We start from the raw sequence: 12,513 nt of genomic DNA, 5'->3' as shown, positions 1-12,513 counted from the left end.
TGCCTCATAGGGTTTCAAGGGGTGGCTGGTGGATTCGAACTGCCAACCTTTTGGCTAGCAGCCATAGCTCTTAACCACTGCTCCACCAAGGCTCCAAAAGTGCTGGGAGTTGGTAGCAAAGGAGAAAAAGTAGGATCATGTGAGTTAGCCTTTACTGTACAACAAGCCACCCCCAACTAAGTGGCTTAAAACAACAACCATTTTATTTATTATGGTTCTATGGGTAATCACTTTGCTCTGAGTTCAGCTGGGTGGTTCTTCTGTTGGTTTTATCTAGGGCCATTCATCTGGCTTCAGTTATTTAGAAGCTCAAAATGAGTCTGGATAGTCTATGATGGCCTCACTTACTTTTCTAGCAATTGATGCTGGCTGTTGGCTGGTCCATCCATCTCCAGGAACCAGCCTTGGCTTCTTCTCTTGGTGGCTGTGTTCCAGAAGCAGTGAGAGAGGGAAAGGCTCAATGCACAAATGGTTTTCAAGTCTCTGCTTGTGTTATGTTTGTTGTCCTATTAGCCAAAGCAAATCACTTGGCCAAGCTCAGAGTCAATATGGGAGGGGACTACACAACAGCCTGGGCACAGGAAGGATGAGTCATTGGGAGCCATTACTGTAAATGTCAACCCACAAGAAGGAAGTAGATCTGAAGTGAGGTTGAATACCCTAGCCTAAGTGGGATCCAAACATGCGAGTCAGAGTACATATGAGCTCAAGCAGAGGGGAAGAAAACTAGAGAATGGTCTTGTTGAGTGTTTGGAACAAGCCTGTTATTTCCTGGGGATGTTGAGGTAAGGAAACACTTGGTTTAGTAAGACTTGCATAACTCAAGTGGAGTCATGTTTAGTGGCTCATAAATTTTTGTAGCAGTCCCTCTTCCTTCCTTTCCCTCCATATTTACACATATATTCATATAGATACAACCCAGCATTCCCCAGATTCCTCCAACCTGTGAGAAAGAAGGGGGTGTAGCCACAGAGTCTAAACAGGAAACCAGACACCACCTCCACTATCTACAACAGAGGGAATTGGTTATACTGGTGATGGAGGAGCTGAGAGCCAAATAGGGAATGGTGAGACAACTTGGAGATTAGTAACAGCAGAAGGCCATTGTTAACCTAAGGCTGGAAAGGCAAAGAGAGAAGGCCAAGTTATAGAGACCAGAGACCAAGGTCACCTGTTAGAAGCTAGAACCAGAATGGGTCTGCCTGGTGGGAGCTGGAACCACAAGGGAGACAGAGCCACAGCTGGAGAAGCTATCAAAGGCAGAGAGGGAATGAGAGCAGAACCTGGCTTCTCCCTTCCTGCCCAGCCCTTATCTCCTGCCAATGCCTCTCACTGGCTGAGCTCAGCCAGAAGCCTATTGGTACAGGGGCTCAGAAACACAGCCTACAGGGGGAAGCACTCCTATAATACAGAGCAGAATAGAGGAGAGTGAGGAATGGATCCAAGTTCAAAGAGGCCCATGCAAACACATCTACAGTAATAACTGGTATGTTACCCCTGTCTGATAAAAGGAGACTTCAATGTTCTGCAAAGTCTAATTGCTGATTTCTGTGTGTCTCTGGGAGTATCTCATGTGCACTCAAGAAAAGCTGTCCAGCTCTCCTCACTGATGTGGCATTTCCAAAGTCCATTGAGAGGAAGTGCCTCCCTCCCTGTTGCCTTGCCTAGGCTGCTCTCCTCTGCCACCTTGAGACTGCAAACACTTGATGTGCCAAGGTAGTATCATACATTTCTAAGGCCTCCACAAGTTAGAGCCATAGAATATTGAATATACCATAGACTGCCAGAAGAACAAACAAATCAGTCTTGGAGGAAGTACAGTTAGAATGTTCCTTAGAAGCAAGGATGATGAGGCTTTGATTTGCTTACATTGGACACATCATCAAGAAGACCAGTCCCTGAAGAAGGATATCATGGTTGGTAAAGTAGAGTATCGGTGAAAAAGAGGGAGACCCTCAATGAGTTGGATTGATACAGTGACTGCAACAATGGGCTCAAACATACCAAAGGATGTGAGGATGGCACAGGACAAGGTAACATGTCATTGTGATATACATAAGGTGGTTGTGGGTCAGAGCCAGCTCAATAGCAGCTAACAACAACAGTCCTCTCCAAAGCTGGAAGACGCCCTTTCCACTCTGTCATTCTCTTCATCACGTAGCCCTTCAGAAAACTAATTCATTTAGCTTCTTCCTGCAGCTCCTCCTGAGATACACACATCTGGGACCAGGCAGGGAAAAATGTCCAAGACAGACTCCCCTCTCCCCCATCTAGGAATATCTGACCAAACTATTCCCTCATTCTTCTTCCATGAGAACACCTTCCTGCAAATGCACTCCTGGAAGTTCACCCATCTGTATATCAGACCTGTTCAATCATACATGGATGAGTTCCAGATGAGTTCAAGCTGGGGCCACTGCTGTGGGTACACACTCATACACACATGTACACATCCGTGCACACGTAGCAAGCCCTGGTGGTGCAATGGCTAAACCTTGGCTACTAACTGAGAGGAAAGGTTAATGATTCGAACTCACCTTGCTGCTCCATGGGAGAAAGGCTTGATGAGAAAGACCTGATGATCTGTTCCCATAAAGATTAGAGCCTAGAAAACCCTATGGGGCAGTTCTATTCCGTCACATGAGGTCACTATGAGTCGAAAATCAACTTGACAGCACCTAACAACAATGCACACAAATGTGCAAACACACTTTCACTGTTACTACCACAACCCCTACAAAAGTGTGCAAGAAATAATAAAAATTATTATTAAGTACCTTCAATGTGTCAAGTATTTTATACTTAATTTCTGTAATCCTGATGACAATCCCACAAGTAGACATAATTATTCTCATTTACAGATGAGAAAACTGAGGTGCACAAAGGGTTTGTGACCAGCCATAGGTTATACAGATAATAAGCAACGAGGTCAAGATGTTAAGTCAGGTCCGTATAATACTAAAGTCCATGCCCATCGCCTACCATGTTGCCTCTCAACATACATGTTGTTAGGTGCCATCGAGTTAGTTCCAAGTCATAATGACTATATATATATATATATATACATACAACAGAATGAAACACTGCCAGGTCCTGTGCCATCCTCACAATCCTTGTTATGCTTGAGCCCATTGTTGCTGCCACTGTGTCAGTTCATCTCCTTGAGGGTCTTCCTCTCTTTTGCTGACCTTCTACTTTACCAAGTATGATGTCCTTCTCCAGGGACTAATCCCTCCTCATAACAAAGTATGTGAGACATAGTCTCGCTATCCTTGCTTCTAAGGAACATTCTGGTTTTACTTCTTCCCAGATTCCTTTGTTCTTTTGCAGTCCACGGTATATTCGATACTCTTCACCAACACCGTCATTCAAAGGCATCAATTCATTGTCCAGCTTTTGCATGCATATAAGGCAATTGAAAACATGATGGTTTGGGTCAGGTGCAACTAAGTCGTCAAGGTGACATCTTTGCTTTTTTAATACTTTAAAGAGGTCTTTTGTAGCAGATTTGCCCAATGCAATGCATCGTTTGATCTCCCAAGAGCTGCTTCCATGGACGCTGACCGTGCATCCAAGCAAAATTAAATCCCTGACAACTCAACTTTCTCTCTGAGGTGCAATCCATACTGAAGGCTATAGTCTTTGATCTTCATCAGCAAGGGCCTCAAGTTCTTTGCCTTTCAGCAAGCAAGGTTGTACAATCTGTATAACGCAGGTTGTTAATGAGTCTTCCTTCAGTTCTGATGCCGGGTTTTTCATATAACCCAGCTTCTCGAATTCTTTGATCAGCATATAGATTGAAGAAGTATGGTGAAAGGATATGACCCTGACACACACCTTTCCTCACTTTAAACCACGCAGTACCCCCTTGTTCTGTTCAAATGACTGCCTCTTGATCTATGTACTGGTTCCTCATGAGCACAATTAAGTGTTCTAGAATTCCCATTCTTCGCAATATTATCATAATTTGTTATGGATAGCAACCTATATGAGTGACATTTTATTCTTGTTTTGGCACAATTTCTTGCTTTCCTTAGGAGACTTGAGCAAGTGGTTTTTTCCAAGGCTTCTGGTACATTTCAGTACCAAAGAGTACCATCTTCTGTTGAGTGGTCCCTATTTGAGTTTAAGGACTATCTAAAAACAATTGTGATCAATGCACTATTTCATGCTTTTGTGTTGTTTTCCAAAGACATTTGTTGTTGGTGGGTTTTTTTTTTTTTTTTTTTTTAAGATAGGCATACCTGGAGATGATATAGCCTGGGGATCTAGAGGCTATATAGCATTGTGGTTGAGAACGCCAACTTTGGCATTGGACACAGCCTTGAGTAAGGAATTTTCCACGTGTACACAAAGCTGCATTGTAGCTGGAAGTGAGGGTGATGCCAGCACAGGACTCAACAGCCAAGTCAGGCCAGGCCTGTGTAATCTTAGCAGCAATACAGATTTGGAGAGCAGGGAGAGTCAGAGGGAGGCAGAGAGATCAGTCATCTCACTGGTCCCTGTGAAAGGTGCCGGTGATGACTCTTCAGTTCTGGGACAAGGCTTCTTGTACCTTACGGGCAGGTGTGGGCAGCACAGCTGTTGGAGACAAGGCGTGTGTTCAGAGAATGACCGTTCTCCAGCCTCACCCCTGCAAGTCTTCTGGGCTGCCTACCCTGTGCTTGCTGATAACCAGGGTCCGGTCCTCAGGCCTGGGGCCTCAACTGCCTTGTTCACCTTTATTTATTTCAGGCACCTGCTCATGGAAGGTGCTCAATAAACACTTGTTGAATGAATGAACAAGTCAAAGTGATCAATTTAAAAATCCATTATAAATTTCATCTGCACAAAATCTTTACTCCTATTCCATTTTCATGCAGTGCAAGGTCACAAATACCAACACATTTTACTTTTAAAATATTTTACAATGTTGCCTTGTTTCCTAGTGCTGCTGTAACAGAAATGCCACAAGTGCATGGCTTTAAAGAACAGAAATTTATTTTCTTACAGCTCTGGAAGCTAAAAGCTCAAATCATTTTCTCGGCCATGTCAATTCTTTCCTTGTTAGGTAGTCTCGGGCTTTCCTTGGTTCCTTGGCTTGTAGACAATCCCCACATGATATCTGTCTTCCCTCATGTATGTGTGTGTGTCTCTGTGTCTATGCTGCTCTTTATATAACTCAGAAGTGGTTAGGTTTAGGACCCACCCCCACACGGGTATGACCTCAACTGAATGACTGATTGCCTTACCTTAGGTTATATTATGGAAGATGATTACATTACATATAAGGTAATTACATTACATTACATTACACTACCCTACACTATACTAGATTACGTTACATTACATTAAAGAGACCTGGAGGCACAATGTTTAAGCTGCTAAGCAAAAGGTTGGCAATTTGAACCCACCAGTGACTCCTCAGGAGAAAAGACCTGTTGATCTGCCCCCATAAAGATTATAGCCTAGGGAAACTGGATGAGGCAGTTCTACGCTGTAACACATGGAGTTGCTATGAGTTAGAATCAACTCAACGGCACCTAACAACAACAACATTATATTACATTACATCCACAATTACAAGGATTAGTATTCCAACACATAGTTTGGGAGGGCACAATTCAATCCATAACAAATATTAAGAAAACAATATTACAGAATGATTAGAAATTGAAGGAAATAAAAAAATTATTGTCATGCTGCATGTTTCCCTCGTGTCTTTGCTCAAGTACTTGTATAATTTTATCCATTTGAATTTATATGTATTTTTTTTTTTTTTTTATGTTTTCTTTCTTGTGAATTTTTTTGCCGCAGGACATTGTATCCTGAGTATTTCTGTGCTGCCACCTAATCTACGTAATCATTTTGCGTCACCTCATAGCATGCTCTCAAAGTGCTACACAAATTCAACTCCCCTGTCATCAGTGTTCTTCCTCTGTGGACTATCTCATCACTGTACAATTGTGCAATAATTTCTTTCATCTTTTAGAGAAAACTCTTCCCATACATCTCCTTCTTGTCTCCACCCCATGTCTTTCCTTCCTTTCACAGCAAAACTTCTCTTGTATTGTCTGTCTCCCATTCACTGTCTCCCATCCTTCTCTCTTTTCTCTTGAACCAACTCCATTCAAGCTTTTGTTCCACGACTCCCTGAACTGCTCTTGTCAAGATCATCAATGACCTTCATAGGGTCATTGCTAAATGCTAAATCCTATGACCAATGCTAACTCCAATGGTCAGCTCTCAGATCTCATCTTACTTAACCTATCAACAGCATTTGGCATTGTTGTTCACTCCCTCTCTCGACTCTCTTTCTTCTCTTGAATTCCAGGAGAACTCACCTGGTTTTCCTTTTGTAACCCTGACTGCTCCTTCTCAGTGCTCTTAAACTCTGAATGTTGGCATGTTCCAGAGATGAGCCCACAGAGCACGCCTTTCCTCTGTCCACACTCATTCCCTTGTGAGGTCATCTAGTTTCTGCTACCTGTGTGCCCTGAGGACTCCCCAGTTTTACACCTGCAGCCCAGACCATTCCTCTGGACTTCAGACTCTTAAAACCAAAAACCCACTGACATTGCCACTTGGATGACAAATGGGCATCACAACCTTATGTGTCCCCCCCAAAAAACTCCTGACCTTCCTCTCTAACCTTCTTCTTCCATAGTCTTCTCAGTAAATGGCAAGTCTGTCTTTCCAGTTGATGAGACCAAAACTCTTGGTATCATCTTTGATTCTTCTCTTTCTCATTCTACCTCCAATTTGTCAACAAATCCTGTTGGCTCTACCTAAAAAAATACATAAAATTGAATCACTTCTCATCCCCTCTACTGGTCAAAACCACCATCCTATTACACCTGATATCAAGACCACCCTTACTTCATCTAGTTTTGCCCCCTACAGTTAATTCGTAATGCAGCAGCCAGGGTGAGTTCTTGTTAGCACAAGTCATATTGCATTATTCAGAATGTCCCAATAGTGTACCACTGCACGCAGAACGAAAGCTAGTGCCCAGATAGTAGCCTGCAAGGCCTTCCACATCTGACGTCCCATACCTAGACCTAGTCAGCTGCTCTCCTCCTAGCTGATCCAGTCCACCTACATAGGGCTCTTTGCTGTTCCTCAAGTGTTATGCTTCTACCACAGGATCATTGAACTTGCTGATTTCTCGGCCTGGGACACTCTTTCCAAAGACATCTGACCTTTTAACTTTTTCAGGTATGTGTTCAAATGTGAGACCTTTCCTAACCACCCTAGAGAAAATTTCAGCCCAACCCCCTGCTCATCCTATTCCACTTGCCTGCCTTAATTTTCTCCATAAACCTGAAGCCGTTGAGTCGATTTCAACTCATAACAACCCTATAGGACAGAGAAGAACTACCCCATAGGATTTCCAAGGCTGTAATCTTCACGGAAGCAGACTGCCACATCTTTCTTCCACTGAGCAGCTGGTGGGTTTAAACCACCAACCCTTCAATTGCAGCTGAGTGTTTAATCATTGTGTCACCAGGGCTCCTCATTTTTCTCCATAGAATTTACTTACGTGTTTTTGTATTGAGCCTGTTCTCACTAAACTATAAGGCCCTGAGGGCAGAAATTTTTATCTTTGTCTTGTCCACTGCTGTATAACCAATAGGAGCCCTGGTGGCTCAATGGTTAAGCACTCAGTTGTTAACAGAAATGTTGGCAGTTCGAACCCACCCAACGTCTCCATGGGAGAAAGACCTAGTGATCTGCTTCCATAAAGGTCACAGTCTAACTGCTCTAACAGAGATCAAAACAGAGAGTCCCAGACAGAGCAGGAGAAAAATATAGAATAAAATTCAAATTCACCAAAAAAAGACCAGACTTCCTTGTCTGGCAGAGACTAGAAGAACTCCCGAGACATGACCCCTGGATACTCTGCTAACTCAGAACTGAAACCACTTCCAAAGCCCAATTTTCTTTTTTTTTTAATTAATTAATTATATTATACTTTAGATGAAAGTTTACAGAACAAACTAGTTTCTCATCAAACAGTTAGTATACACGTTGTTGTACGACATTGGTTAACAACCTCACAACATGTCAACACTCTCCCTTCTCAACACTGGGTTCCCTATCACCAGCTTTCCTGTTCCCTCCTGCTTTCCAGTCCCTGCTCCAGGGCTGGTGCACCCCTTTAGTCTTGTTTTGTTCCATGGGCCTGTTCAATCCTTGGCTGAAGGGTGAACCTCAGAAGTGACCTCATTACTGAGCTGAAAGAGTGTTTGGGGGCCATACTCTCAGGGTTTCTCCAGTCTCTGTCAGGCCAGCAAGTCTGGTCTTTGTTTTCGAGTTAGAATTTTGTTCTGCGTTTTTCTCCAGATCTGTCTGGGACCCTCTATTGTGATCCCCATCAGAGCAGGCAGTGGTGGTAGCTGGGCACCATTTCGTTATACTGGACTCAGCCTGGTGGAGGCTGTGGTAGATGTGATCCATTAGCCCTTTGGACTAATCTTTCCCTTGTATCTTTAGCTTTCTTCATTTTCCCTTGCTCCTGAAGAGGCGAGACCAGTGGAGTATCCTAGATGGCCACTCACAGGCCACAGCCCACTTTTCAGACAAAGATGAGACAGGCCTATAAGACAAACAATAGCACACATGAGGAATATGCTTCTTATCCAATCAAAGGTATGAGACCAAATGGGCAGCTCCTGCCCAAAAGCAAGACATGAAATCAGAAAGGGACAGGAACTGGGCAAATGGACACAGGGAGCCCAAGGTAGAGAGGGGGAGTGTGCTGTCACATTGGAGGGATTGCAACCAATGTCACAAAAAAAAAAGTGTATAAATTTTTGAATGAGAAATTAACCTGAGCTATAAACTTTCACCTAAAGCACAATAAAGTTAAAAAAAAAAAAAAAAGATTATACCCTAGAAAACCTTATGGGGCAGTTGTACTCTGTCCTATAGTGTCACTATGAGTTGAAATTGACTTGACAATACCTAACAACAGCAACATACACCCGGAGCTAAGAACATGTCTGACACATAGTATTTACGGAATGAATTATTCTGGGATCTAGCATCTAAGAATTGCAAGTCTCACCCATGGGACATGAGAAAGCAGTGCATAATGACAAAGAGCGTGGCCTGCCTCTGTGTGTCTATTGTTGGTAATCAGACTACCTACCTTCATCTGTTCTCAGGACACAGCTCTGAGCCCCTGGAGGGTGAAGCTGGTGTTTTATCATCCCTGACCATGGAGGCCATGGTTGCTGCCACCCAGCACAGGGCCTGTAGCAGAGGAGTTGCTCATGAAATTTTTGAGTTAAGTAAAAAAGCAAGGAAAGGACTCCTGAAAATAGAGTCTGGAAGTGGCCATGACCAGCTTTCTCTGTTTCTCAGTTCTGCCTTGGGCCAGCTATGTACTAAATTTATTCACTTATTTACTCCATCAGTCAACAGATGCAACTTTGGAAAATCATGGGATTGTTTTTATTACAAACAGCATTTCTCCAAAAGAAAATGAAAAGGCCTACTCCTCTAATGCTTTCCCCGAAATCGTTTTTGTTCCAAATAGAAACTTTCATGTCCCCATCCAATCAGCACAAATCCCAAACACGCTGTCTGGCCAAGCCCAGGGCCGTTTTAGCTCACCGTGCCCTGCTTCAGAATTTTGGAGAGTTTTCCCTGAAGAAAGCTCTCCTCCACCCCTTAAGTGTGCTGTCTATGCCTCACCACCCCCAGCAGATGTGTGGTCACACGCAATTAGGTGGGTGCAGGCCATTAGTGGACAGACAGCATGAAGTATGCACCAGTGGGCCAAGAAGCAATCAGTGGACACCCTAGCACAGTGAGATGATTGTGCTCGCCCCAGCCAGGCCCCTGAACTCATGCAGAAGGCTGACCTCACTTGCTTTCTTCTTCAGTGCTAACCATCCAGTTAAGAAGCCCTGGTGGCACAGTGGGTAAGCTCTCAGCTACTAACCAAAAAGTCAGCAATTGGAACCCACCATCTGCTCCGTGGGAGAAAGATGGGGCAGTCTGCTTCTGTACAGATTTACAGCCTTGGAAACACTATGGGGCCGTTCTACTCTGTCCTATAGGGTCATTGCGAGTCGGAATTGACTTGACTGCAATGGGTTAGGGTTAACTGTCCAGTTAGCGTTATAATCTGTGCTTTAGGCAGGAGACAAGAGAGACTGAGAAGTGCATCCTGCCAATGAATAAGGGGCATTGCCCTTCATGACCACTAACATCCTGCCACGTTTTTGGTTGTCAGATGCCTGAGTGTGATTGTTATAAGAAGCTCAGAAGCAGTAGATATGTTGGTCGACACCTCCTACTTAGATCGAGGGCGGCTGACTCCATAGTTCAAGTCTCTGTCTGGAGGAAGAATTGATTTCAGAGGAAAGCAAACTTGCTGTCTTCATACCAGCTCTGTCTTCATCCAGAGGGACCCATTCCAACCGTGCTTTTGGTCTGTGCCCATTAGTTTTTTGGGTTTATTCTGAATTGTCATATTTTGCATAGAAGGTGTGCAGTAGTAGTTATAATTGTATAAGTAAAAAGGAACGAACTGCTGATACATGCGACAACGTGGGTGAAACTTTAGTGCATCACGCTAAATCAGTGATTTTCATCCAGGGGTGATTTTGCCCCCACCCCAGGGGATACTTGGCAATGTCTGAAGACATTTTTGGTTGTGACAACTGGGGAGAGTGGTGTTATGAGGTAGAGGCCACGGTTGCTGCTAAGCATCTTACAATGCACAGGACAGCTTGCTACCACAAAGAATTATCTGGCCCAGAATTTCAATAGCGCCAAGGTTGAAAAACATGGCGCTAAGTGAAAGAAAAAGCCAGACTCAAAAGGCTATATACTGTATAATTCCACTTAAATGACATTCTGAAAAAGGCAAACTACAGAGACAGAAAATAGATCAGTGGTTGCCAGGGGTTGGGGATGGGAGGAAGGGATTGACTTCAAAGGGGACAAGGGGATTTGGGGAGTAATGGAAAGGTTTTCCATCTTGATTGTGGTAGTGGTTACACCTATGTATATGTTTGTCAAAATTTACAGAACTGTGCACTAAAAAGGGTGATTTTTACTATATGTAAGTGATACCTTTAAAAAAAACCCAGTTCTATTTGAACCTGAGCAATTCTAAATAAGTTAAACCATAAAAAAAAAAAAAAAAGAAGTCACCAAAAAACTGGGAAACAGAGGTGAGAGCTGGTAAAAAACAGGGAAACGTAAGCTTTCTGTTTGCTAGTTCTCCAAAACTGAATTACTGATTTCACCTCACCTTGTAACTTACTCCTATCTTAGCAAATGGCAACATATTCCAAGTTAATTTTGTTGTTGTTGTTGCCCCACACTTTTTCAAAAACAGCTTTATTGAGGTATAATTGACATGCAATGATGCAATGAATTGCACAAGCTTAAAGCATAGATTTGGTAAGTTTTGACATCTTGACATACCTGTCAAACCATTGTCACAATCAGAAGGAACATATCCATTCTCCTGAAAAGTTTCCTGATACGCTTTTGTAATCCTTCCCTCCCACTCCACACTAAAAAACAATGACAATACTTATCTCATGGTGGTGCAGTGGTTAAGAGCTCAGGCTGCTAACCAAAAGGTCAGCAGATCAAATCCACCAGCCTCGCCTTGGAAACCTTATGAACAGTTCTACCCTGTCCTATAAGGTTGCTATGTGTTGGAATGAACTTGATGGCAACGGGTTTGGTTTTTGGGTATCTCACAGTGTTGTGAGAATTTAAATAAGACACAAGTATAGAGAGAAGCTTGTTATACACTTCACTGTCTTTCTTTAGCCATTGTATTGTGAAAAAAACCCTGAGCTAAACAGCAGAAGACTCAGATTCCATGCCCAGATTTACTGCTTTTTCTTGGGCTTGGAGGTGGGGATGAGTAGTGAGGATTAAATAAATGCCAGAAGCAATGAAAATGTGCTTAATAAATGCTTGTTGAATGAATGAATGCACCAGAATGAATTAATGACTAGAAAAACCTAGCTTTAGAAACATGAGCAAGAACAAAGTGCAAAAATCTAGATAAACAAAGGACGTTACACAGTCTAGTAGCACTCAATACAGGTGCACTTTAAACTTAAATATTTCTCAGATGATATTTACTTTCTTTCCCACAAAACACACACTTCTTTCTGAAATCCTTAAAGTAGTGGCTGGTTCCACTGATGGCTTAGTCCCCCAAACCAGAAACCTCAGACTTATCCTCAGCTTCCCACTCTCCCTCAACTTCACAGTCAATTCCACGGACACTTGATGTTCTTGTCTCCTCTTCATCTCCATGGCGATGGGCAAGTTCTAGCTCTCATCAGATCTCCTGTGGTCTATTTCAGTAACCTTCTAATGGGCCTCCCACCTCTTCTTCTCTGCAGCCTAAGATCTTACTAAAACATCATGTTTTTTTGGTTTGTTTGTTTTTTCTCCTGCTTTAAATCTCTGCTACCTCTCCGTTATGCCAAGACGAAGTCCTACCTCTACAGGTACGAAACTTTTCATTACCTGTACTAAGTTGAC

The sequence above is a fragment of the Elephas maximus genome, chromosome 5 (genome assembly GCF_024166365.1).
Source record: "Elephas maximus indicus isolate mEleMax1 chromosome 5, mEleMax1 primary haplotype, whole genome shotgun sequence".
NCBI classification, from domain to species: Eukaryota; Metazoa; Chordata; class Mammalia; order Proboscidea; family Elephantidae; genus Elephas; species Elephas maximus.
The sequence above is the reverse complement of the archived record's forward strand: the minus strand, read 5'-3'. Positions refer to the sequence as shown.